At 39.6% G+C, this 24,901-nt stretch overlaps 1 protein-coding gene across 10 annotated transcripts in view; it reads right to left on the reverse strand.

Annotated features, from left to right (window-relative positions):
* The window catches only part of DAB1 (DAB adaptor protein 1), a 726,322-nt gene that overhangs the window by 258,579 nt on the left and 442,842 nt on the right, over window positions 1-24,901 (reverse strand). The window contains exon 1 of one of the 10 annotated variants that reach the window (XM_087929977.1): window positions 10,077-10,253. The exons of the other annotated variants lie outside the window; for them this stretch is intronic. The gene's annotated coding sequence lies outside the window, so the exon portion shown is untranslated. Of the gene's footprint in view, window positions 1-10,076; window positions 10,254-24,901 lie in introns of those variants that run through there. 10 annotated transcript variants of the gene reach the window in all.

Genomic DNA, 24,901 nt, shown 5'->3' on the forward strand with positions numbered 1-24,901 from the left:
CACCAAGCGCCTTTGCTGCAGACCCAGGTCAGCAGGTGGGCAGTGTCGGCATGGATGTCCACCGGCAGTGTTTCAGCTGCTTCTCAGGCCTCCATAGCTTCCACAGTTCCCACCGGTGCTGGTGCCTCTCTCGCCAGTGCCATCTCCAAAAACAGCATCTGAGTCACTCCCATCCCCGTAACAACAGGAAAAATTTTTTTGAGGTACCTGGGAGTGCCACGCGTTGAGTTTTGGTTCAATCCTGAGTGGCTGGGTGGGTGTAAGAAGAGCCAAGTGAGCGTCTCTGCTGCTGCTACCCTTGGTGCTCCAGCCTTGGTTTCTGCAAGTTTCCAAAAGTCCCGCTGCGCAGCCCATTCCTGCATTCCAAGTGCACCCAGGCCAAGCTGCAGTTATCCCTCTCTCACCAGGGCCATCTCCAACAACAGCAGTGGCAGCGGCGGGAACCGTGGAAGCGTTTCAGCTGCTTCTTGGGTGGGGGAACCGCCTCCGTAACTTCCATGGTTCCCGCCGCTGCCTCTGCTGTTGTTGGAGACGGTGCTGATGAGAGAGAGAGACAGCTGCAGCTTGGCTTGGGTGCACTTGGAATTCAGGAACAGGCTGCGCACTGGGACTTTTGGAAAATTGCAGAGACCAAGGCTGGTAGCAGCAGCAGAGACGCTCACTCAGCTCTTCTTCCACCCACCCAACCACTCGGGATTGAACCAAAACACAGCGTGCTGTGCTCCCAGGTACCTCAAAAACTTTTTTCTTCCTGTTGTTACAGGGATGGGGGGAAAGTGGGAGGGACTCAGATGCTGTTGTTGGAGACGGCACTGGCGAGAGAGGCGCCAGCACCAGTAGGAACCGTGGAAGCTAGAGGCCTGAGAAGCAGCTGAAATGCTGCCAGCGGTAATCCATGCTGACGCCGCCCGCCTGCTGACCCAGGTCTGTAGCAAAGGTGCTCAGTGGGGGTGGGGAGCCCTCTGCGCTCCACCATGATTGGATATTAGGAGCGGCTGATGGCGCGGCGTAGCTGCCTGCAGGGCACTCCTCATGGCAAGTTCCCCCCACCTTCTCCCCCCAATTTCGCATGCTTTAAAATAGGCCTAAATTTGGGGAGAGGGGCTTAATTTCATTTTATGCCTAGAAAACATGCTGGGTCTTCCTATTGTGGGGGGGCGTATTGTTGGAGAAACATGGTATTATTCTATTTTTCATTGTAATTTCCAATTTATCATTTTATAAATATTTATCTTTTATTCTTTAAATGTTCATAATAATTTTATTCTTTAAATGTTTTTAATAATATATGCCACCCAGAGTCACTTCAAAATGAGATGGCTTGCAAATAAATGTAATAAAAAATCCATTTTATGTAACAATGGAAGCTTAACATCTATTTACTAGGGCTGTAGAAATGTTCAATGCAGAGTTGTGACAAAAAAACACGGTGGTCAAATCTCTAAATCAAATCTATGATTTTGATCAAACCAACATAGTCTTTGACCCGTTTAGCAACTGTTCGCTGTTACAACAGTGATGAAAAAACTAATGTTGTGATCAGTCTTCTCATTTATGACCTTACATGTATGTAGAGCAGAACAAAGCTGAAGCACAGTAAGTACAGTTGTGGTTTCACTTAGTACCTGCTTTGCTTAATGAATAAGTTGCCAGTCCCCATGTAATCAGTGAATGAGGACTGCCTATATTCAAATCAGTTCAATGCCAAATTAATGTAACCAAACCATTCAGGTAGGCATCAAAATCAAGAAGGTAGTGAACATGCACCTCCTGGGGACTTTATCTCTTATGTAAAGAAGACATAATTTTCGTGTGCTTATGCAATAGCACCTGCCAGGTTCCAACTGGTATAGCAACGACACCCGTACCTTTGATTAATGACCCTAATTGGGATTGGCAACTCTGCTGCTCAACCAAGCAGATACTAAGTGAAACTATGGCTGTACCAATAGTTACAATCTTACTTCAGCTTTCCTTTGCTTTACAGACCTGTAAAAGTCATAAACATAAAGTAGAGCCACAAACATAATTTTGTTACAAAATTAGTCGTTCATCACAGTTGCTAAGTGGAACAATCACCACAACAGATGGAAGGACACAAGACTATTCAATTTTATCTCTTTCGTTTGCCTCCTGATTAGTCTCTTGCCCTTTGGAATGCCTGCTTAGGCATGCTTAGTTGCCTGCTTTGTGTCTTGTACACATTGAAAGCAATGCAGCCAAGGTAAGAGCCATGAATATGTTTTGCAAACACCTTATTCTTCTGAAATTTATTTCTCTCCAATCACGTTGTTCCAGGGGGGGCGGGGGGGCGGGGAATAAGTGGTTTCTTTAGGCAATCTCTCCTTTGACCTTTTACCATTTCTGACACAATCACATTGCAGAACAGTAAACCCAGCTTACTCCCTTGATTTCCTCTTCAATCTCTCTGCTCTGCAGGGGATGGGATGGGGGAACAGCCAAACAAAGGAACAAATGATTTCTTAAGAAAATTAGTTGTTTCTTCTCCTCCGCCACGGCAACTTCAGATAGCAGAGACTGGAGAGAAAGAGGTTTCAAGAGAGTACTCATAAATTGTTTGCATACTGCACCTGCAGCTCCCAGTCCTGGACTGCTGCTGCAATCACAATGCTTTCAATGTGTAGAAAAACAGACAGCATATATTTTTGCAATCCTTTCTCCCCTATCATTCTGCTTTGTAAGGGCAGGAACAAAAAGGCACAGCTCAAGCAGAAAATAACATAGACTTTACTGAGGATACTGCAAATGTCATCAATGGTCATACATTGGCCATAACATTTTTTTTCAGCACTGTCATAGCTTCAAATGATTTTCTGAACAAATGGTTGGTAAGCAACAACTGCTTATACCTGAACATTATTAATATAATTCTAGGTAGTCAGGTCTAATATGTGGATATAAAGTATCAACCATTTAAACTTTGCCTTTGAAAGCATATTGTAAAGGACAGGTTGAATTAAGTTAAATAGAAAAGTATACCAGATTTGTTGCTAGTTGCTATACCACATCTTGCTAAGTTGGCGTACCAGTGCTCACAGAAAAATACAGTCTTAAAATATTTTGAGATAGTTTTAAGAAACTGCAAAACAATAAAAGAAAAAGTAAGAAATAAAATTTGACCCAGACTGACTAAATTTTTTAATTAGAAATACAATTTGACTCAGCCTGACTAAATTTTTTAGCTTCAGGCCAAGTATGTATATCTGCAAGGCAGAAGAACTGCTAATGGAAAGAATATTGAAGAGATCAGTTATTTTCACTTGTCAATGTGCTGGTTGAGTGCCTCAGGATTTATTTAAAGACTTTTATTCAGAAAGTTGAATAATTATGGAGTAGATTCCAATAATAGTATCAGAACCAATTACAACCAAACCTCATTCATTTATTGACCACTTCAGTTAACAATCATTCACAAATACAACAATAATAAATGGTAATAAACCATAATTTTTAAAAATCATTTTATGAACAATTCATACTACTTACAACTAAGTTGCTAGGCCTGACAACAAAGCACACTGGAATGAGAGTAACACTGCTGTCTCCACCTGAGAAAACTTTCTCTGAAGATGACAACAGCAGCCAGTGATCTTTACAATATCACTGTCTTCCATACACACAACACAGAAAGATGTAGTCACAAGGCTTGCTTAGGAACCATTTCACTTAGCATCTATTTCACTGGAACAAAATGCAGTTACTAAATGAGAGACGGTAATCTGATTTTTCAGTGAGTAAGCAGAGAATTATTTTTCCTACGTTTGTTTTAGTAGTTTCCTTTTGCCAGTCTTTCTGGAAGTTGGTTTGCTAGTAACAATCCCCAGTCATCTACCTGTTCTTATGGCTTTGAGATGGAAAATAATGAGCTCATTCTGTGTTCTCATTTTTTTTAAATAAGCTGGTTTTGTCTGATCATGAAGCGAAACACATTTTCTATTTCACGAAGAACTCTAGTTCTCCTTTAAATTATCAGAATAATTGTAATTCCAGCTTCTTTTTGCAGATAACTGAGGTTTAGGAAAGTTTGAAGAGCAAAAAAACCCTTAGCTCCATCATCACATGTTGCTGATTTCTGATTTGAACATTTTGGGATCTTTCTAAAATCTTGCATCCCTTACTTGCAAAACTTTACAGAGTATGCAAAGAATTAAGAGAGCTGTGAAAACCTACATCCTGTAAGTTGCCTTACAGTTTTTGACAACCATCCTCTGTTTCTAAGACCTTTTGCCCTTCTTCCAGACATACAGACCAAGAACCTCAAATGAACATATTCACTGTAGTTTGTAGAGTGAGGACTCTGGATAATTAAAAAAAAAACTGCATCTGAATGTTGAAATGAGTCAGAATGTCAACCCTGAAGCTGACCTGACCGGAGCCATTTTGAGGTTTCACTATTGCCACACTGGAGCTGAGGGATAGGGAAGAGGGAATTGAGATAGTGGGGGTTTTGTAGCCAAAACAAAATACTTTCTCCTGAGAACCAAGGACATTCCCATAGGTAGCCAGATAGATGAGGAATGAAGTTACCTGGCAACTGGATGTCATCCTGATTGGCCCATGTGACTGATTGTTGGGAAAAGTGGGGAAAACTTTTACTTTTTATTAGGTGAAAACCACGCGAAATTCAGAATTGGTTTTCATCAGATCGTGCCAATATGATATGTCAAATAAAACTATTCTTTGAGGAACCTACCTGACTTGGAGTTCTCTTTGCTATGGGCAAAACAGACTTGGAACCCTGACACAGAATTTATATTTCAGACAAAAATGAACATACAGAGGATTCTAACAAAAAACATCTAAATTAAAAATATGATATATCAGGCATTATGATTAGAACATATGGAAATAATTAAAATATAACTTGTTCTAGCTGCGTATTAGTAGCTGCATTCTGCATATTATTTTAATGATTTTAAATACCTAGAATCCATGAGGATAAAAGTGATAGATAAAGTGCATAAAGTTTTAAACTTTAAACACTATATATCCCCTATAAATTTATTTAAGCCTTAAGCAAAATGTATTGTTGAAGGCATGATACCAGTGGTAAGATGCTGCTGGTTCGGACAGGTTCTGGCAAACCAGTAGCTCCAACAATAAGCTGGTCCCACCCATCCACCCCTGCCCTATCCTACATTTCTGTGTTTTTCACTCAGCTGATTCAGGCGGCACAGTGGGTTTTTGCACCTCAGCTGTTTTACTTACCAGGGCTTCCCTAGAAGGTAAGCTGCAGAGCTCAAAATTGGTATATTTTGAATGCTGCGCGTGCGCTCACAGAACCAGTTGTTAAACTGGTTGCAGACCACCACTGCATCATACCATTATGACCAAATATATAAACGATTAGGTGTTTGTATCATCAAATAATTCAATTAACTAATTTCAATAAAGGACACTAGAGCCAATTGGATTGTGCAATGTTTCGGATTCAATTCCAAAACTTAAAGAATACTAAAATGTTTAGATCCAAAATGGGTAAGAGTTAGGCAATCTTTTAATACTTTCAATGTTTGTTGTTAGACCAATAGCTATATAGCCTTAGGGAAAATACACATTTTGTTTTAATAAAGTGTTAAGGAAGGGATCATGGCCATGGGATCATCCACCCTTCTATCTCTTTAAGGCCTCCTTAAATCAAAAACATTTTCCTTGCCTACACTGTAATATTGAATACCAACAAAGTGTTCAAAACACAAACATAACACCTGTTCATAATTCTTTAAAATGGTGCTTCTTTTCCCAAGGTTGCACATCACTTCCATCATTTGTTAATTACAGAAGGCAAGTGGAAGATTCCAGGGAAAAACACAGCTGCTTTAAAAAGTTATAGGCAGATACATTTTGCTTCTTTCACCTTTTGGGCATTGAAGGATCTTTTTAAAATTGAACCTAAATTCAACCTGAATCAGAGCATTGATGGTTCTGATCCTATTTTGAGACAAGTATTTAATTCTAACAATATGTAATGTTGTATCAGTGAGAGACATAATATTAAACTTTATTGTAATAAGAATTGCCAAGTGCTCTCCAGAGACATGATAAATTACTACTGCTACTAAGAACCATCAAGATCTTAAAGCTACTTGTTCTGGTTGACTTACCACTTTAATTCAGTGTCCAACAACCCTAGTCACAGAAAAATATATTTCATGAAAGCCATAATTAGGTACATTCTTCCTAAGTAAACCTTTCAATTCCTTATTCCCTTTGATATATACCTTCTTCAATGATGTGCATATTTCATAAATATAATTTCCCATAATATTTGTATTGGGATCCTACCAACTGAAGATATGAAAACTAAATAAATCTAGGACATTTTATGTAATAACATTGAGAGGCTAGTAGCATCAGTGGATTTCAGCCTCAATTCCTAAACATCACTCAACTGTGGGAAACAATCACCAACGTTCTTCAAACTATCCATTTTGTAGTTCCAAACCCAATCTTATTTTAGAACATTAGTTTCATTCTGCTCCAGCCCATAGCCTGGGGAAACAACCATTTAAATAAAGTCAGAGTGGGGCCATATTGATCTCAAGAAAAATGTTGTTCTAGAGATGAAGTGTTACCAGTTTCCTGGGTCCAATCACATAACCTTGCTTAAACAATGGGACTGGGAACATGCTAATTCTGTAAGATTCTGAAAACATTTCATCATCGAACATTCTAAAACAGGAGTGTCAAACTCAAGGCTGGCGGGCTGAATCCAGCCCCTGGCGTGCTTAGATCTGGCATGCATGGCTATCCTGGAAATAGCGAACAATGCAGTCCTCCCAAGCTCTGTTTTCAGCCATGATGGCCCCTGCAACCCTCTGCCAATGAAAATGGAGCCTGAGGAGGCTGTGTGTGACTGGCCCAGGCTCCATTTTTAGCCATGACAGCCTCCTGCAGCCCTCTGCCAGTGAAAACAGAGCCAGTGGCATTGAGCTGGCCATGCCCACCCTGGCCATGCCCTCACAGGGCAAACACAACCCTAATGCGCCCCTCAATGAAATAGAGTTTGACACCCCTGCTCTAGAATGAGCCTTGTGATCAGGCCACCGTCGTTCACCCCAGTTACCCCAATCTTCAATAAGTGATAAAATCATGGAGATACTTCACAGAAACAGTAATATCTAAAGGGCAGGAGAGGGTCTCAGCCAAACTGCAGTTGTCAGAATTTTGGAAACAAATCGTGTGATTAGGTGGTTTCTAATATAAGTTAAAATATGTGGTCTATAATGTCCTTGAAACATCACATAGTACTCAGACAAAAGACTGTGCTAACTTAGGAATCAGTGACCATATTGACTCAGTGAATAAGCCAGGTAAGAGTCAAAATGATGCTTTGCAAGAATAAAAACCCTTCCTGTCTTTCTTATGCAAAGCATCACAGAGACTTGGACTAGGACCTTCAGCAATATGTAGCATACAATCAAACATGGGCCTCTGTATATTACTTCAAAATTTCAAATACTTTCTTAATTATGGAAGAGAAAAACCTAAACCTAAACAGCATACTTTTGGCACAAGAAGAGTCTTCCCCGTTCAGATTAGAGTTCCATTTTTCTAAATGCAGGTCCAAAACAGAGTGAAATTCCTAACAGCAAAGGTTTGGTTATAAACTGCTGGATCCTGACCTCAAAGTCCTACTTTTTATTAAAATTTATTTTAATTATTTCTTTTAGCAAGTTCTTGAAGTCAATTTACCATTATGTGACTCTCTACAGTTCTCTTTCAAATGTAAAAGCATGTACAACCTAACCGTTCACAATATAATTTTCCAGTCCAAGATCACAAACCAGAGATAAAGCCTACATATTTAGAAAGAAGCACACACGGAGCTGGGTTCTCCCTTTGATAGCTTCATCTGCAGAAAAATATCTGATGGTCTGTAAGTATGGCAAACTCCATAGGACTCAGGATTGGTATTTGGTCTATGCAAATCACTAAATAGCTCTAAATGGCGAACAGGGCAAATTGCCATGTCCTGAAACAGCTTTCTTTTCACTCCATTATGAGAATAATACACAGTTAAACAACTCACTTGTAAGTAATGGAATTTTCTTAAAGACATAGCCATTCCCTAATTTGCAATCCGACAACCTGAGTTTTGAAACTTGTAGTTTGCCTTTTGTTCCCCATTTATATAGAAAAAGAAGACACGGATCACCTAATATATCATATAAAACAGGAAAATCTACAAATAAGTGTTTTAAAAAATACGAGTCCCCACAATCATGGATATTTTTAAAAAATGAACAGTAGGGAGCAGCACAATGATGCACAGGAGATGCATTATAAAAATGACAGATTGCAAATCAAGATCATCCCTAAGTATACATCAGTTTTGGCTCAATTCAAAATGAGTACAACTTCAAATAATAAAAGACTTGCTTTTTCTTTCTTTTTTTAAAATTTGTATCTGGAATTCCTTCTATGGGATATAAAAGCTATAGAAATGAGAGAAATTGTTTGACTATCTGAAGTGCAATTACCTTATGAACAGCTCCAGGGAACTACTAAAGCATCTGCAATGTAACTGTACATAATAGTAAACACAAAAGCAGAAAAGGCATGTTTTTGCAGGCTGTCACAATAACATGGCATTGTGTACAGCTATAAAGGATACAAAAGAAACTATTACTCTGTCACACAACAAACTCCACTCTCTTCAACCTTCTAACAGGAACCCTGGGATCCTGAAGACTTATTTTCTTTCTTTCTTTCTTTCTTTCTTTCTTTCTTTCTTTCTTTCTTTCTTTCTTTCTTTCTTTCTTTCTTTCTTTCTTTCCTTTTATCACACAATCACATGTTTTTGTTTCTCCCTCTCCCCTTCTACCATTTAGTTGGGAATAAAATTATCGAGATGAAGCCCATTTTCACAGGAGCTTCACAGACAGAGTAATAGAATAAGAAGTCTGTCTCACAAAGCATACAAATCTGCCTTATTACAAATACATGTCACATATCTGGGAGAAAGCTTCCACTGTTCAGTTTAAAGACATGAGCAGCAAGGAAGTCCTCCTTTGCAAGGGCGGGAGCCCAGAGAATAGAGGGAGTCAAGTTGGAAATGAGCATGGCATGAACAGTCAATGCCTGTAGAATCTGCTTTGTAACGAAGTGGGGGAAATAATGAGCAGCTTGAAGCATTTCTCCTCACCAGAGCAATTACAGGGGACCCTCCTCCCCATCTCGCCTATGATGGGGAGCTAGCAGTTTCAAGGCAGCCAAAACAAGATGTTTCCCGGCTGCTTCTTCTTCTTCTTCTTTTTTTTAAAGTAACACATAACGGTTACTCGCACTAAGCTACTTTTTACGACGGGTGTCCTTTCCGAAGAAACTAGAGTCTCTCAACTACATAAGTCCGCACGAGAACAGGGTTGCCACCCACATTTCTAAAGCGAAGCATGCAGGAGAAAAGAGGGAACGGCAGTCACAATGGGAGGGAAGAGATCAACCAGTCTTTAACCAGTGGAGTAAAGCTTCAAAGCACTCGAAGAAATACAATGGGGGAGGGGGAGAACGAGAGAGAGAGAGAGAGAGATGAAACACATGCATCTCCTATGTTATGTTGCTGCGTCCGCGGCATTTCCACACACACACACTCACACAGAGACACCTTCCTTCATACACGTGTCCAGTTTGTTTTCCTTCAGAAAAAAAAAAAGAAGTCGTCAAGGGTAGAAAGAACGACACCTGTTATTCAGGAGAAGGGAGCCCCTCCGCTTTGCCCCTTCAACACCTGTTCCTCAAAAGCCTCCGAGTCTGCACCGAAAAAGTCCCGCAAAGGGAGGGAGCTGGCTCGGGGGGGGTTGAGGTGAGGGTGGGCAGAGAGGCTTCCTCAGCGGACAATGGCTCCTCGACTTTTAAGATGTGCCCAGCGAGGCCCAAGAGCCGAGAGCGGAAGGAGGAGTTGACTTGGCGCCGGAGGAGTCTCCAAAGGTCAGGGATACAAGCCCGAGTTGCCATGCCATGCCATGCTGCGCCCGTCCCCCAGCCAGGCAGACCCGCCGGAATGCGAAGCGGGCTCCCGCCCCCGCCACCCTTCCTGCACTGCGCGGACTCACCTCGCCCCGCCGAGCCGTCCCTCCTGGCCATGGCGCGCAGGGTCGGCGAGCGAGGTGGCCCCTCGTGTCCGCGTGCTCCCTCGCCTCGCCTCGCGCGCCCGGCTGGCTGGCTGGCTGGGTGGCTCAGCTCGCGCGCCTCTCCGCCAGCCGCTCCATTTCTCTCTCTCTTTCCCCCCCCCCACTCCCTCCAACAACCCTCCGCTCGCCGGGCGCATCCGCCTCCCTCTTCCTCTCCACCCCCCTCTCAGGCCACCACTGGCGGCGGCGTTAAGCCGAAGGCAGCCTGGAAAGAGGGGAAGCCGAAGCAGGATGCCTTGTTGTGCCTGAGGTGCCCCTCCTCCCTTTTCGAGAAACGAGGGGGTGGGTGTGTGCGTGCGCGGGTGGGTGCATGTGTGTACAAAAACACCTTACTCCGGGTGAAGCGGTGCGAGGATGTCTCAGGCGTGTGAAAAGAGTGGGGCGGGGAGAGGGAGGAACACACACACACACAGAGAGAGAGAGAGAAACCCCACGCCGGATTCCCCTCACGCGACCACTCACCCGGGAAAGCCGAAGCGAACTCGCGCCATCCTTTTGAGCCTTTCCTCTCGTCTCCAGCCTGTTGGCGACCGCGAGTTGTTTTGAGCGCCGTTCTCTTCTCTCTCACACACACATACCACACACCCATGCTAAACCGAGGACAAACTTTGCAAGAAATTGCAGTTTTGCCTTCTCTTCCTCCCCCCTCCCCGCGTTCTCTGGAAGGAATCGCATTAAGAGTAGCTGGGAGGGGGGATGTGGGAGATTTGCCAGAGGATTTGCCAAGTCCCGCAGACTTAAAACTAAAACTCTCCCCTTGCCTGGCATCTCGACGGCATAATCGCCGTCGCCTTTTGGCCGAGCAAATGCATCTATTTCGTTCTCTCTTCTCCTTTCCGCACTCGCACCACTTCCACTCGTGAAAAGGGAGGGGGAGAGGTGCTAATAACACCTGGAAAGAAACTAACTTTAATTTGCCAATTTCGTAAATGGTGGAGTTAAAGAGAGTTGCTGGAAAATTATACATAGTTACATTCTTAGTTACATAGTTACATTCTGTTTATTATACGAAGAAAACAGAGTGAATGCTAATACCTTCAAGGAGGTTATTTCTTTCCACCATGAACTTACCAGGACGCATATGAGCGAGTGATGTCTAAAGAAAACTTAATTTACAAAGAGATTTGTTAAGAAATTCTATTGATTCCAAGACATATTCCTTGGGGGGACAGGAGAGGAAATCAGATTTCTGACTCATTCTTTCATAGTCTTGCACCTTTGTACACTTCTTTGTAACCGTCAGCCATTTTTCATTAATGAGGCGTGTTGCAGAAAAGATAAAATTTTGAGTGGAGCGAGGGGGAAGAAATCCTCCCAATGGACCGGTTCTTGAGAAGTAGTTTGTTGCTGTACATGTCAGTGTTGTTATTTATTTATTTTTCCCTTTCTGGAAAACATCATATACTGTAAGAACAAATCAACGGAAGAACTGTTTTTGTTTTGTTTTGTTTTGTTTCCTCCTGGCTCCTCTCAGTCACCCATGAAAATTTAATGAGGCATTTAAGGCTGCTACCTTCAGAGTCAATGAGCTGAGCATATGTAGTCTAATGCACTTGCTGTTGAGGCAATAGGTCTACTGCCTAGGTTTCTAGCTCAGCACTGGGCCTGTGAAAGCAGACCAGAAGTCATAGAGAAGCTATCGTTTCAATGCAGAATTCACGACCCATTAAACCTATTCTGCTATAGCAGCGTCTCCACACACAGCACCTTCTTCATTCCCTACAGGCCGGGGGGTGGGGTGGGGGGGGGAGAGAAATGTGCATTCATATCACTTCCTGAAAGAATCTTTGCTTAAGAAACTATGCAAAGCATTGTCTTGTCAAAAAGCATCTTCAAAAATTAGGTTAGCAAGGAGTTAGCCTGACGCCTGTGAACTTGGAGCAAATTTCTTTGTAGGTAGCAAAATATGACACCACTATCATAGGTTAGACCACCAATTTAGAGCCATGGAAATTTCCAGTGTGGCCACATGCTCATACCATTCACAATGTACATAAAGGATTAAATGAACAGCAGGTCCACCAGCTTCCCCTCTTCTCAACATTCAAGCAGTATCAAGCAGCTCCTGCAAAGTCTATGCACATTTTAAAAAGATTTTTTTTTAAAAAAAGAATATTTATGCTGGTTCAAACTAAGGTCCTATTGTAAGAATTGCTTGCAACACTATTCTACCATTCATGTGGCCCAGAGGTAACTCAAGTTATAAATAAAAATATCCTATCTTCTGCAAGTCAGAAGAAGATCATAAATGGAAAACTGGAGAGGTGGAAAAGTTTAAAGCTGCAGAACAGCAACTGAACACGCCCCTCTCAGCCCCTACCATATACAGAGGTGGTATTCAGCAAGTTCTGACCAGTTCTGGAGAACCAGTGGTGGAAATTTGGAGTAATTTGGAGAACCAGCAAATACCATCTCTGACTGGCCCCACCCACATCTATTCTCTGCTGATTGGCTGCGTCTTCTTTTGTTGCCCTGTACAGGAGAATGAGCTGGAAAGCAGGTTAATGGAGTGGGGAGGGAATGGGGATTTTGCAGTAACCTTCCCCCTGCTATGCCTACCGAGCCATGCCACACTCACTAAGCCATGCCCACAGAACCGGTAGTAAAAAAATTTGAATCTCACCACTGACCATACATATACTATAGGTATTCTCTGAGCTTGGTTGGTTTTTTGCAGATTTCATTACCCAAACTAGGTGATATCATCAGTGCTAGCTCTGTATATATTAATAGGTATTAATGGACATCAAAATAAGAATCTTTGGGAAATCTAAACTCCAGTCAAAAGGGACATCGTTTTGGGTTCTTTTAGACATCAGCATTTGGCTAAGGAAGGGAATTGTAATAGTGCTCCCATAACTAATAGTAAAACTAAAATCATCGCCCAACAAAAAGCATCATTCATATATATTGCTTTATATGGACAGTAGCCATTTTAGAATTAGTCTGCTTTTTATCTATGCTTTTCCATATGCATGAATAAATACATAGGCCAGATTCCAGTTAGATTCTAATATGTTTCCAGAAAAAAAAACACCAGATATTTTCTGCCTCTGAGGGAAAAAAACCATGACTTACAAAGGTCTTCTAAGAAACTTCAGATATGACTGAACTTTTAAACCTGAGCCTTCCAAGCCAATATTCCTTTTTTTTTTGTTTAATCATCGCTAGGCAACTTTTTAAAAAAATTAAGGAATTTTGTTAGTGTTAAGGAATATGTCAGATAGTACATGGAAAAACAGCCCAAAATCTGAAAAGGAATGTAGTCTATGAAAAGTTACCAACATAGTAAGCATCTCTTCAATTTGTTTTCATTTGTATCTATCTCTTTTACCAACTCTGCTAAATAAACACATTGCATTCTATTCTTTCCATTCCATCTTTACATTTCCCAGAGCTTCAACTATCATCTGCTATCAGATTCATTTTAAACGCATCTTAATTTATCTTTTAATAATTGACATGGGTTAGTCTCAAAAAATTATAAGGAGTAAGTTATTTCACATAAGTAGCTTCTGTTGGCAATTCCTTAAACCAAATGCATCTTTCGTTAACATCGTGCAATCCTAGGAAGAGATGCAGTTGCTTTAAATTGTTGCTGATAGATCCAATTTGACATCCTCCAAATGTTCTAATGCACGGGTGTCAAACCCACGATGTCCTGTTGTTATCATGTGACATTTCACAATGTTTTTCCTACTTGTGGAGCTGGGGTGAGCATGGCTTGCACATGATATATCAGCCTGCAGACCGCCAGTTTGACTCTCCTCATGCATCCTTCTCTCTTAAGTTCAGAGTGGTGTGTGACCCTACTTTCTACTTCACGTGAAGAAGAGTCAATGATGGCAATGAATGTATCACTTTAATTTTTCTCGAGCCATCATAAGCATCCCCACCAGGATGGCACCTAAGGAAGACAGGAAACACATAAGAACATGCTGTGTCTGCAGGACCCAGTTTGCCCACCTAAAATCTTGCTGCTATATACTAGCTATAACTGAATTAAATGCCCCCAATTTTCCTTTGGACAATGATTATACAATACAATACTGTCTATTAAGTTGTTACTTTAATATTTTTGGATTATCAGTTGTAACTGTTGTTACTTTCATAAGTTGCAATTTTTCTATACAAAGCAATGCCAGACCTTGTTTATGGAAATACAAAAGTTGAATGATAGCCAATTTGATGTTCTCTATTATAATTCATTGATTCTAATCACACACAATATATAATATATATTTTACACAGTTTATAAATATATTTCATATTTGCTCATGAGATTTGGTATGAATAAATGAGCATGCTGTAATTATACTGTGCAATTTTCTATATAAAAATTAAAATAAAATTGAACAGACTTGAAAAGTAATTTGAATTGCAATTTTTCATTGTACCCTTTCATTATGCAAGAGTTACCATAAGCAATCTGTTCCAATTTAATGCAAAATATTTTTAGTTCATAGCTTTACGTTGAAGATAATTGAATGAGGGCATTTACATGCACATGAATATTTCTCCCCATAGCAAGAGAAACAAGCATTACAGTAACACAGTTCTGTCATGAAAATCTATACATACATTGATTTTAAAATGTAATATTTTTAATTTAATAAAATTTGGTTTCTAATGAGTATATATGAAATTTTACTTATTTACTTGTTTATCAAATTTGTATGTATGCTTATCTCACAAAAAAGTGATTCCGGGCAATGTAACATACATAATTTAAAAACTCAATAAATAAATAAAACATTTATTATTAAAAAGTATAAGCCAGTGGTTGCTAATTTGTCTTCAGGTACAATTCAAAGTACTGGTTATCACCTTTAAAGCCCTGCATTGGTATTTACAGGATCTTCTGCCCCTGGTTATATTTACCTAGCTCAGAAGATGGAAGGCAGGTATATATTTTGTGGGTCCGACTTACTAAGGAAGTTCCCCTGATAGAACCTAAAAGAAGGGATTCTTTCTTTTGGAACAACATTCCCTTGGAAATAAGGTTTCTCCTACTTACTACTTTCCCAGAAGGCCCTGAAGACATGGATCTGGGGATCCCAGGTTGATTCAGAGGCAATAAAGTGACTTGTCTGATCATGTTTGTTGTTGCTACTGATGGATGGGGTTCTGGGGTTTTTACATTGTTGATTTTTAATGTTGGATGCCACCTGGAGTCTCTATATGTGAGTTGGGCAGCTATATAAATGTATTAAACAAATACAAAAATAAAATCTCAACATATTCCTAAAGCCCAACTTCATGAATAGTGTCTCATATCCTGTGACCTGTACCCATATATACAGACTCTGACAGAGACACAGAGACACACACAAACACACAGGAAGGGTGGGAGAGAGTGAGTGTATAGCATTCCTTGAAGGCTACACTAAATGCTTGAATGACAATTCCCACACTTGTATCCCTGTCCCAGGAACTTGGCTGATGCCATACCCAACACTCAGCTGTGGATATATCCAAAAGAGCTAGCTGCCTAACCTCCTCAGACAGGTTTCATGATACAGGCCAGGTTGGCCTTCTTACCAATGATTAAATCACTAGTGAGGGACCCCTTATGACAGACAGAGCCAACTCTAAGCATCAACAAATAGCCAGTCTACTGATAGGTACCAGGTCTGAAACTGGGGAACTAGAAAGCAAGACTGGTGTAAAACAGTGGTCCCACATTTTCCAAGAATGACCTGCTCCCCATCTTACACCATATCTCCCCATTTGCATTCTAAAAGGAATTTTGGAGAAGGCTATGTTTGTTCCTCAAATATTTTTACAACAAAAGTGAAGTTTTATTTTATTCTTTTTTTCACTCTTGGTTTCTACCAAAGGTTCTGTTCTGCTTGATGATTACCGGAGTAGATGAGGCAATTTAGTGCCTCTTGAGATCCAGGTAGTGCCCTCTCTAAGGAAAGCAGTGAAGATGGAATTATTTCATGGAGCTCTCAGTTGTTGCTAGAACAGGGGTGTCAAACTCACGTCACGGCAGCATCACATGATGTATTGGGATTTTTTTCCCCCTTCACTAAAGTGGTCATGGGCGTGGCCAGCATGTGACACATCCAGCCTGTGGCTGGGAGATTGACAGCCCTGTGCTGGAATTTTGGATGCCAAGAGAGGGTTGAATGATTTTACTCGTTCATTATATGGGTTTATGAAGTTATTATAAACTGATGGGTGCATAAATATTGTGTGTACCTTGGTCACTTGAACTTTTGACATTGGACACATGATCATAAAATGATAAGATATTTTAAAAAGTGTTCTGCCAACACATTTTTGGCAAAAAAACAAAACAACCACCCCAGATTGCATAAAAAACAAATAGAAGAATATTAGCACTGTACTTACTGTACATCTATGAAAGACATGATTATTTTAAAGAAACAATTGCCTTTCTTTAGCAAAAAATTGGCTTCTGCTTCCACTTGTGTCAAATCCAATTTTCCGGTTTCATATTTTGTATTTGTATATTTAGGTAAGAGTAGAGGGTTTTAAATGTATCATTGACCCAAATAAATGTTTAAATAGGTGTTCTAACTTGAGCTCTGCTCTTGTCAGATTTTATAAGTTAACCATAGTGGGAAACGGTCAGTAATTGGATGGGGGACCTCCAAGGAAAAGTAGAAGCAGAAGGTTCTTAATTATTCAGTAAGTAGAATACTATGTCAGCATAGGGCTTGTATTCCTGCCGGAAAAGTCTCTCTTGCAACATGTGATATCTTTCTCTATATGCTACTATTATCTAAACCTAGATTATTCCTCATTCTTGCATTTTAAAGGTGGCACTTCCCTACCCTCTTCAAACAGCAGTGCTAGAATACTGAAGTAGATGTAGGAACCTAAATATGAAAGGTCAAAATCTCAGGCAAAAAATGAAATCAGGTTTTCTTAAGACAGCTTGGAAATTAAGAAATTGTGGATGTTTTTAAGTTACTGCTACACAGAGAGAACTCAGAAAGTATGCAGTAAGGGCTGTAAAAGTGTGTGATGAATCATTGGGAAATCTGATAGTTTTCTATCATAATAAGCTTTCCATGTCATAATAACTGTACAATAAAACTACTAGTATATAAACCTACAATTCTAAGAAGATCTTTCTTTCTATCTTTCTATCTATCTATCTATCTATCTATCTATCTATCTATCTATCTATCTATCTATCTATCATCTACCTATTTACCTACCTACCTACCTATCCATCCATCCATCCATTCATCCATCCATCCAGGCATCTTACATTTTAGGATTAAAGCAATCATAGATAAAACCATAAAATACACAAGAGTAATACATAGTCACACTGACTTTTTGACAGGTTTCACAATATCATACAAATGATAACATATTTAAATTGGCTTCAAAGTCTCCTGGAGGAGATCATATTTTCAGTCATTTACACATGATATATTGTCCCTAAGCAGTTTTCAGGATCTTTGAAGTCACTGAACAAGAACTGAAAACTTAATCATTGCTTAATCAGCCTGGATTTCTTCTATGAAATATTTAACATTGAATGAATATTAACATAGGAATATGTATTGTCATCTCTTACCAAATCTCTGTTCAAATTGTTTGTATATTTTACCAGCTATTCCTGAAACAGATAAAGTAGATACCTGGGATCTTGCCCAAATTTGTCAATCAGCGTTTGAAGTAGCTTGTCCTTGCTTTCATTAATCTTCCTCAGCAAACATTCATCATGCAAAGTCCAGATAATTGGCCATCTGCTATTGTTGATCTCAACCAGGTTTTCACAGTACTGGTTGTTCTGAGTGACCTTCCCTTGTATAGGTTGCTACTGGTGGTGTCAAAGAGATCAGAACTGCTGGCTGGGCTGAAGGAAATAGATGAGTGTGTTGCAGCAAATTCAAAAGTCAGTTTTCTAGCATTATAATTGTTTTGTGTTATTTGGCCATTTCAAACCAGGTGTATACTTCAGCTTGCAAATTTTCAATTGCACAATTTCATTAATATTTTTTTTCCAATTCTTGTTTTGAATTCCTTATCTCCAGGATTTGCTATTTATATTGGGCAAACTGAGAAAAAAAATGAAGGCTTATTTGCTTTCTGGAAAAACCTGGTGTTCTCCTGATAATATTATTCAGTTCAAATGGGCTATATGGATTGAATGATAGATGTATTCTCTCACCATTGAGTTACATAATTTGAGCAGTATTTCTGTAAACTACATAATCTAGGAATGTAAAAATCAGGGGCCATCTTGACTGCTACTGTTGAATTTTTGTAACAGCTCATTTGAAATGTTCTGTGTCTTCTTGTAGCCCTGAGAGATTCTTAGTAAGTCTTGTCAAAAATTGGACACTTGCATGAAATTAAGCTGAATGGCTTGCAGAACTTTTGTCACTGACTTCCATTTTGACAAATAGGTTCAAATTATGATAAGAAAGAAACAGCAAGTTGATATCCTTGAAGACATATCCTATGCATTGTAATGTGTTTTCCCCTAAAGTTGCAGCAATCACTGCTCAGTTGATCAAAAAGATTTGCAAAATGGTGGAAAAATTGTGTTTTTCTTGTATTTTGCAGTCCACTACATTTAGTCACTGAACACTTTGAATAAAGTATTTTCCATTTGCACTCTCATTGAAAAAGAAATGATGACTTTGAAATAATTCCCCACCAGATCAAGTCTATGTTTGCGTAGGAAACCGAAACAGTTTTTCTTTTCTTGCCATAGGACAACACCCACTATATGTTTAGCCAAATAACCCCTAGATTTAGGCAAGAATTTGCACTCTCATACTTAATCAAGTGAGCAATGGTGATAGCTTTCAATTCATTGAATCTAGCCAAAATAAGGAACTCCTTTCAAATAATCCTTTCAGTACCAGAAGTATATAAAATGTACTCCTAATAACAATTGCTCATTACCAGGTATGTCAGCAGTTTCATCAGCAATAATTGAAAATCTACTTGACATGTTGGCTGCAGAAAGTATACCTTCTCTTAATGGCATCTTCACACAGATAATCTGTTCATGTTCCACTTGGACCGATGTATAACAAGCATGACTCGGAGAAGTTTCTATTGTTTTCATAGCATCTTATTTGCTGCTTCAATGGATGAGACAAAAAGAATTTTTACATTTCCAGTTGTGCTGCTTTTGCCCGGAAAGGCAATATCAGGACTGCCACAAAATACAATATCAAATGTAATTTTGTAAGATTATTCGCAATCTGTTATTTCATAGCACTGATGATTTGATACACAGTGCTTGTGTGGGGTTTTGGTCCTCATGGTTAAGAAGTTCATTATATCTACTTGTGCATATCTCTGCCAAGTAGCTGAAATATGATTTCATGCACTTTCATGGAAATCTTCTGATTTCCTGCTTTCTGAAAGGAGCAGTGATGAAGACTCCTCGTTTTCTTTCAATAAACAGCTAAAGTATGCAATACTTAGAAATTGTCCCCCTTTAGCACATGAAATAATTCAGTAATTACAAGTTACAGTCCCACCTCAAGGAAGGAAGACTAAGTCCTTTAAACACATTTCATGGGAAGACAAGAATATAAGAAGTTCTCGACTTCTAGCAGTTCATTTAGTGACCGTTTAAAATTATATCATTGAAAAAAGAAACCACGTGACTGCTTTTCACATTTAGATTGTTGTAGCAACCCTATGGTCACGTGATCAAAGAGCATCCTGGGATTATTTGATCACCTTTTGTCACCTTCTGATAAGCAAATAATTCACTTAACCATGTCGCTAACTTAACTGCAGTAATTCACTTAACAGCCGTGGTGAGAAAGGTTTAAAATGGAGCAAAACTCACATAACAAATGTCCCATTTAATGACTGAAATTTTGGGTTCGTTTGTAGTCATCAGTCAAGGACTACCTGTAGATAGGAAAGCAGCAATATGATGAAGATATTTGCCCCAATACCACCATTCATATAACTTAAAAGCAACAACAGTCATAGCACTGTAATATTTCTATGAACCCATCAGCTTCACCTCTAAAGCCTCTCCTTTACATATGCAAACATGCTTATTCTCCGGGGTGGGCTCAGGGGTGGGTTTCTATTGGTTCTGTCCACCTCTGTAGAACCGGTAGCTCTGAAGAGCAGCAGACATAGAACCGGTTCTATGTCTGTTGATGTTTTTGCCCACCCACCCGCCTGGGCTGTTACCTGACCTTTATTTCCTGCGTTTTCAACTTCAGCTGCTGTGCGAGGCACAGCTGCAGTTTAAAAAGCAGGAAAAAAGGGCTTTTTGAAAGGCTGCTTCTTGGCACGCAGCGCTGCTCAGCTGTCCAGGCACCAGGCTGATGATGATTTACAGGTGCACACAGCGTGCAAGGAAGCACATCATAAATCACCGAACCTCGTAAATCACCCAACCAGTAGTTGACCCTGTCAGATCCCACCCATGGGTGGGCTGCTACGGGTTCACCCATGTTTGGGCGGACCCATTGCTTACATTATAACTAGTTCAGCAAACCACCAAATCTCACCCCTGGCTGGCCCCAGCCACCCCTCCCCTCTCCTCCCAGGAGTCTCCACACAGCACATTTTGGATGAGAGGTAAGGGCAGGACCTGCACGGAAGCTTGGGGTGGGGGAAAAATGGGCCTCCCAGAAGTTCCGGATGTCTGGAAACGGGCCCATTTCTGGCCTCCAGAGGGCCTCTGGAGCCTGGAGGAAGCAGTTTTCACCCTCCCAGAGGCTCAAGGAAAGCCTCCGGAGCCTGGGGAAGGCGAAAACTGGGCAGAGAACCCATTGCTGAAATTTTTGAATTTCCCCAGGTACAGAATATAGCAACTGCCACTTCACTTCTCTAGTCATTAAAATTGCAGAACAAATTTCCAGTAGAGCACTACTCAAATATACTTCCTTCTGGATGAGCAAAAGCCAGCAGCTTTGGCTCAAACACAGAATTATACAGTTCTGCTACCACTTACCAGAGTGTTCTAAAGGAGTATTGTATCTCACATTTGTAGGATAATTATGTCCAGCTATAATCTGATGAGTTGATAAAACTTAAAATATCAATTATGTTATCTATTGTATATGGGACAATCTTTGCTTGCTTAAGAACTCCCTACCTACTCTTTTTTAGTCCCAAACATGGAAAGAATGGACTTAAATTCCCAGATTTGTCTTTTCTGGTTCCTTGATCAATGAAAATTGACCTTCCAGAAACTTCACCTGCTGCAATATTTTATTAATGTTGTCTTATTGCTGAGGTTTTACAGGATACAAAACTCTTTCAAATCCAGACATGATTTAAATATACTTGAATGCTAATATTTATTATCATGCATAGCATACACAGGTAAGTTACACACATAACATACAAAGGTAAATTGCTAGGAAGATACACACTTTCTCTCTCCTCTTGGTTTTAGCCTTTTCCAATATCTTTTCTCTTGCATTCCACATTTCCTTCTTTTTAAAAATAAACATGCATTTGTAATGTTTCTCTAGATTCTATTTTGGTTCTATAGTTGTGTTTCCTATTGTAAACCAGCAAAATCAAATTATCATCAAAATATTATTAATAAAGTATGATCAATGTGCATACACATACAAATTTGAATAATCCCTATCCGGATGTTGTGACTTTTTAATGAACCAGTTTGTTCTTTGAGGGACTACTTTCAGAAAAACACTGTGAAACCATCTGATGATTACTTTAAGAAAGTTATGGTAAGTCATGTGAGCTTCTACCCTGTTTCTCCAACAATACAGCCTCCCCCAATAGGAAGTCCCAGCATGTTTTATAGGAATGAAATGAAATTAACCCCCCTCCCCCAAATCAAGGCCTATATTAAAACATGCGAAATGGAGGGGAAATGGCGGGGGGGGGGGCTTGCTGTTAGGAAGTACTTTTGTTGCACACCCGGATATGGTGCTGCCTGCGTTGACCCCGATACGAAGTGCCCCACCAACGCCGAGGTCAACATCAAAGCTGTCGCTGCCTGCCTGGCTGAAGATGCAAGGGGGGGGAATTAAGTCACCCCCGAAAAGACGACCTAGCCATTTTTTCGGGGCTCAAAAAAAAATAAGACCCGGCCTTATTATATGAGAAACATGGTAAGATTTCTTTGATTTTGTTTTAAGGATTAAAAAAACCCTGCAAACTGTTACCTAGAAAAAGTGGGGTAGAAAATTGTTCTTAGAATCTGTTATTTTCATTGGAGTGGAAGCTTTTATTAGTCATAACTGAAGAGTTTCTCCCAATGTACATAATAAATTGGGAACATACACCAGTTTTTTAACTAGAAATTCAGCAAAGGAAAAGATTCAGAGAGTTTTTCTCCGCTCTGATTCAGATTTCCCTCTTCAGCAATGCAGAAGAAATAGAGGTGATATACTTACTCAGTGCTTGTACAATTCTGCCTTTTGATTTAGTATTTGGCCTTCACAGAAAAATAATGAAATTAAGAGGAAGTATTAGGCAAAGATTGGCAATACAGCTTCAGTGACCCTACACATTTTTAAAAAGTTTAAAAAAGAATGAGTGAATTTTATGAGATATTCAAATATTCTAAGTTTTCTACTATTTTCATTTATTCACATTAAGTTGCTTCTTTGTTTAAAATGTGTTTATATTTAAATATGCCTATAACCTGAGAAGGTGGCCATAACCCATTGTCATAAAACATGCTGCAAAGGCAGAAAAAATTGCCATAGACTCTTCATTGCCACTCGGCAGCCTATCATTATTTTAAATCTGCATGTGATGCCTATAATCTAAACCGTTTTGTTTTATTTATATTTTCCAAACTTTGTCTGGGGAACTTTAAAAGGGTGGGGTGGGGGGGTAGGGAATCACAATTTGACAAAAATTTCCATAACTCCCTCCCCTCAAAGATTATTGTGCTTTCCATCACAAATATTTTCTAGGCACCTCCCGCTATAGCCACCACGCTGACATTATACAAAAATAATTCAAAATATCTAATAAATAGCACCTTGATGTGGGTAAAGCAAAGCATCAGCCTGTAGTATAAATAATCATGTTTATTTTCAGTAGTGTCTTTGGCATCATAAAAATCCAGTTAGGAGTCGAAGAAGGTTGGAGAACCCTACTTTGACTTTTGATGGTTATTTTCTGAATGTCCAGGTCCACTGTGGCTACTCTGTTGTGAATTGCCAAGTCTCCTAGGGCAGCTACTTTGCAGAAGTTCTACCACTTGCTCTCCAAATTCCCAATGTGCCCTGGGTTCTAAATGATTGCCTATCCCACTTTGTATCTTGAAAATGTATACACATATGGATAGGTTTTCTTTAAAAAAAGTCATTTTGGACATTATCTAAATAATTGAAGTATCAAATAGTTTACAGGTGTTGTGTTCTACAATACAGAGTGAACTATGTCCAGATGAAAAATTTAGATCTGAGTGGGGTGATCTGTTTCTTAGATAACTGCAGTGTCTTAAAGTATCTTAACATTTCCACTGAAGGAGGCAATGCCCTTTCTTGGGACAAAGTTACACTGAGCACCATGGGAGCTACTTCTGAATATATGTAGAAGCAGATTGCCTCTGGATTCTATTATATTTCCCCCCCTTTACAAATGTTTGCACAATGCAATTACATCTGTTTATTGAATGTTTCAGCTGTATGCTTTAAGGCCTGAAGACTAACTTTTTTTACAGTCTCTTTATGGTTTATTTAAATTATCTTCTATAGAGGTTATAACAAGAGTCTTTTCTCATGCTTCTGACCTTCTTATGTATCCAAAACATAGAGGTCACTCTCAGATAAAAAAAGTCAAATATTTCTATCCATGCTTTCTTCATGTTTATAGGTAGCGATGAAGAAAATGTACTGATTGTCTCTTTTCTTATTTTAATCTGGGATTATTTTTGAGAGCTTGTGTTGGTTTGTTTGCTGAGCCCTAAATGGTAATCAAACAAGGGATGAGCGCATGTTCAGTGTAAATCAATTCTCAAGCCTCATAAAATTAATTGGTCTGCATATTTTATTGCTTTGGATATCGGATTTGATTCTTTGGTTTTATACTGTTTCTTGCTCGCGTTGCAATATACAGTTGAGTAATTTGTCAATTAACTCTATCATTCCTCTATAAATTATATGACTATGACAGAAGTCTGATACTGGCTGGCAACTTTAGGAATTATAATCTCTACATATCAGGAAGACACAAAGCTGGGAAGGCCAGTCTAAGACTAAAATTTGATAAGTAGAACCAACGGCATTAGAACACATTTCATCCTCACTAATATTTAGCTCTGATGTCTTTGTTAGTTGCTGCCCAAGCAACTAATTGAAAAAAGCATTAATGTATATAATAAAAGCCTGAGGTACTGTCCCCTAAGGGAAATGGGTGATGTTTTAAAAAGATATCATTGTTTGTGGTACTTCAACATGGAAAGATGATTTTGCACTACATACTAGTTTAAAGGCATTCTTTTACATTGTTCTATGGTTCCTAGGGTTAGCAAGCCATTTGTGTTCAATGACCTTCATGAACAAATATTTTGTACTTTTTCCCCCCTATTGGGATTGTTGTGGTTTTGATGCATCTGCTCTAGCTAATTTGGCGTGCTTGGTAAGAACATTCCCAATGATCATCTAAACCTCATTTGGAGCACCTGTGAACAATTCGTTATATTAATAGAACAGCAGGGGAGGAGTAGAGCAACTAATAAACAGGTTGTTGAGCAACTTTGCCTGCCAAGGTTGCATTATATGGGTAGTGGGATGTTTCTTCTACCCCAAAATTGTACTCACTTGGGAGAT

The sequence above is a fragment of the Pseudonaja textilis genome, chromosome 3 (assembly GCF_049901715.1).
Source record: "Pseudonaja textilis isolate UNSWEBS1 chromosome 3, rPseTex1.2, whole genome shotgun sequence".
NCBI classification, from domain to species: domain Eukaryota; kingdom Metazoa; phylum Chordata; class Lepidosauria; order Squamata; family Elapidae; genus Pseudonaja; species Pseudonaja textilis.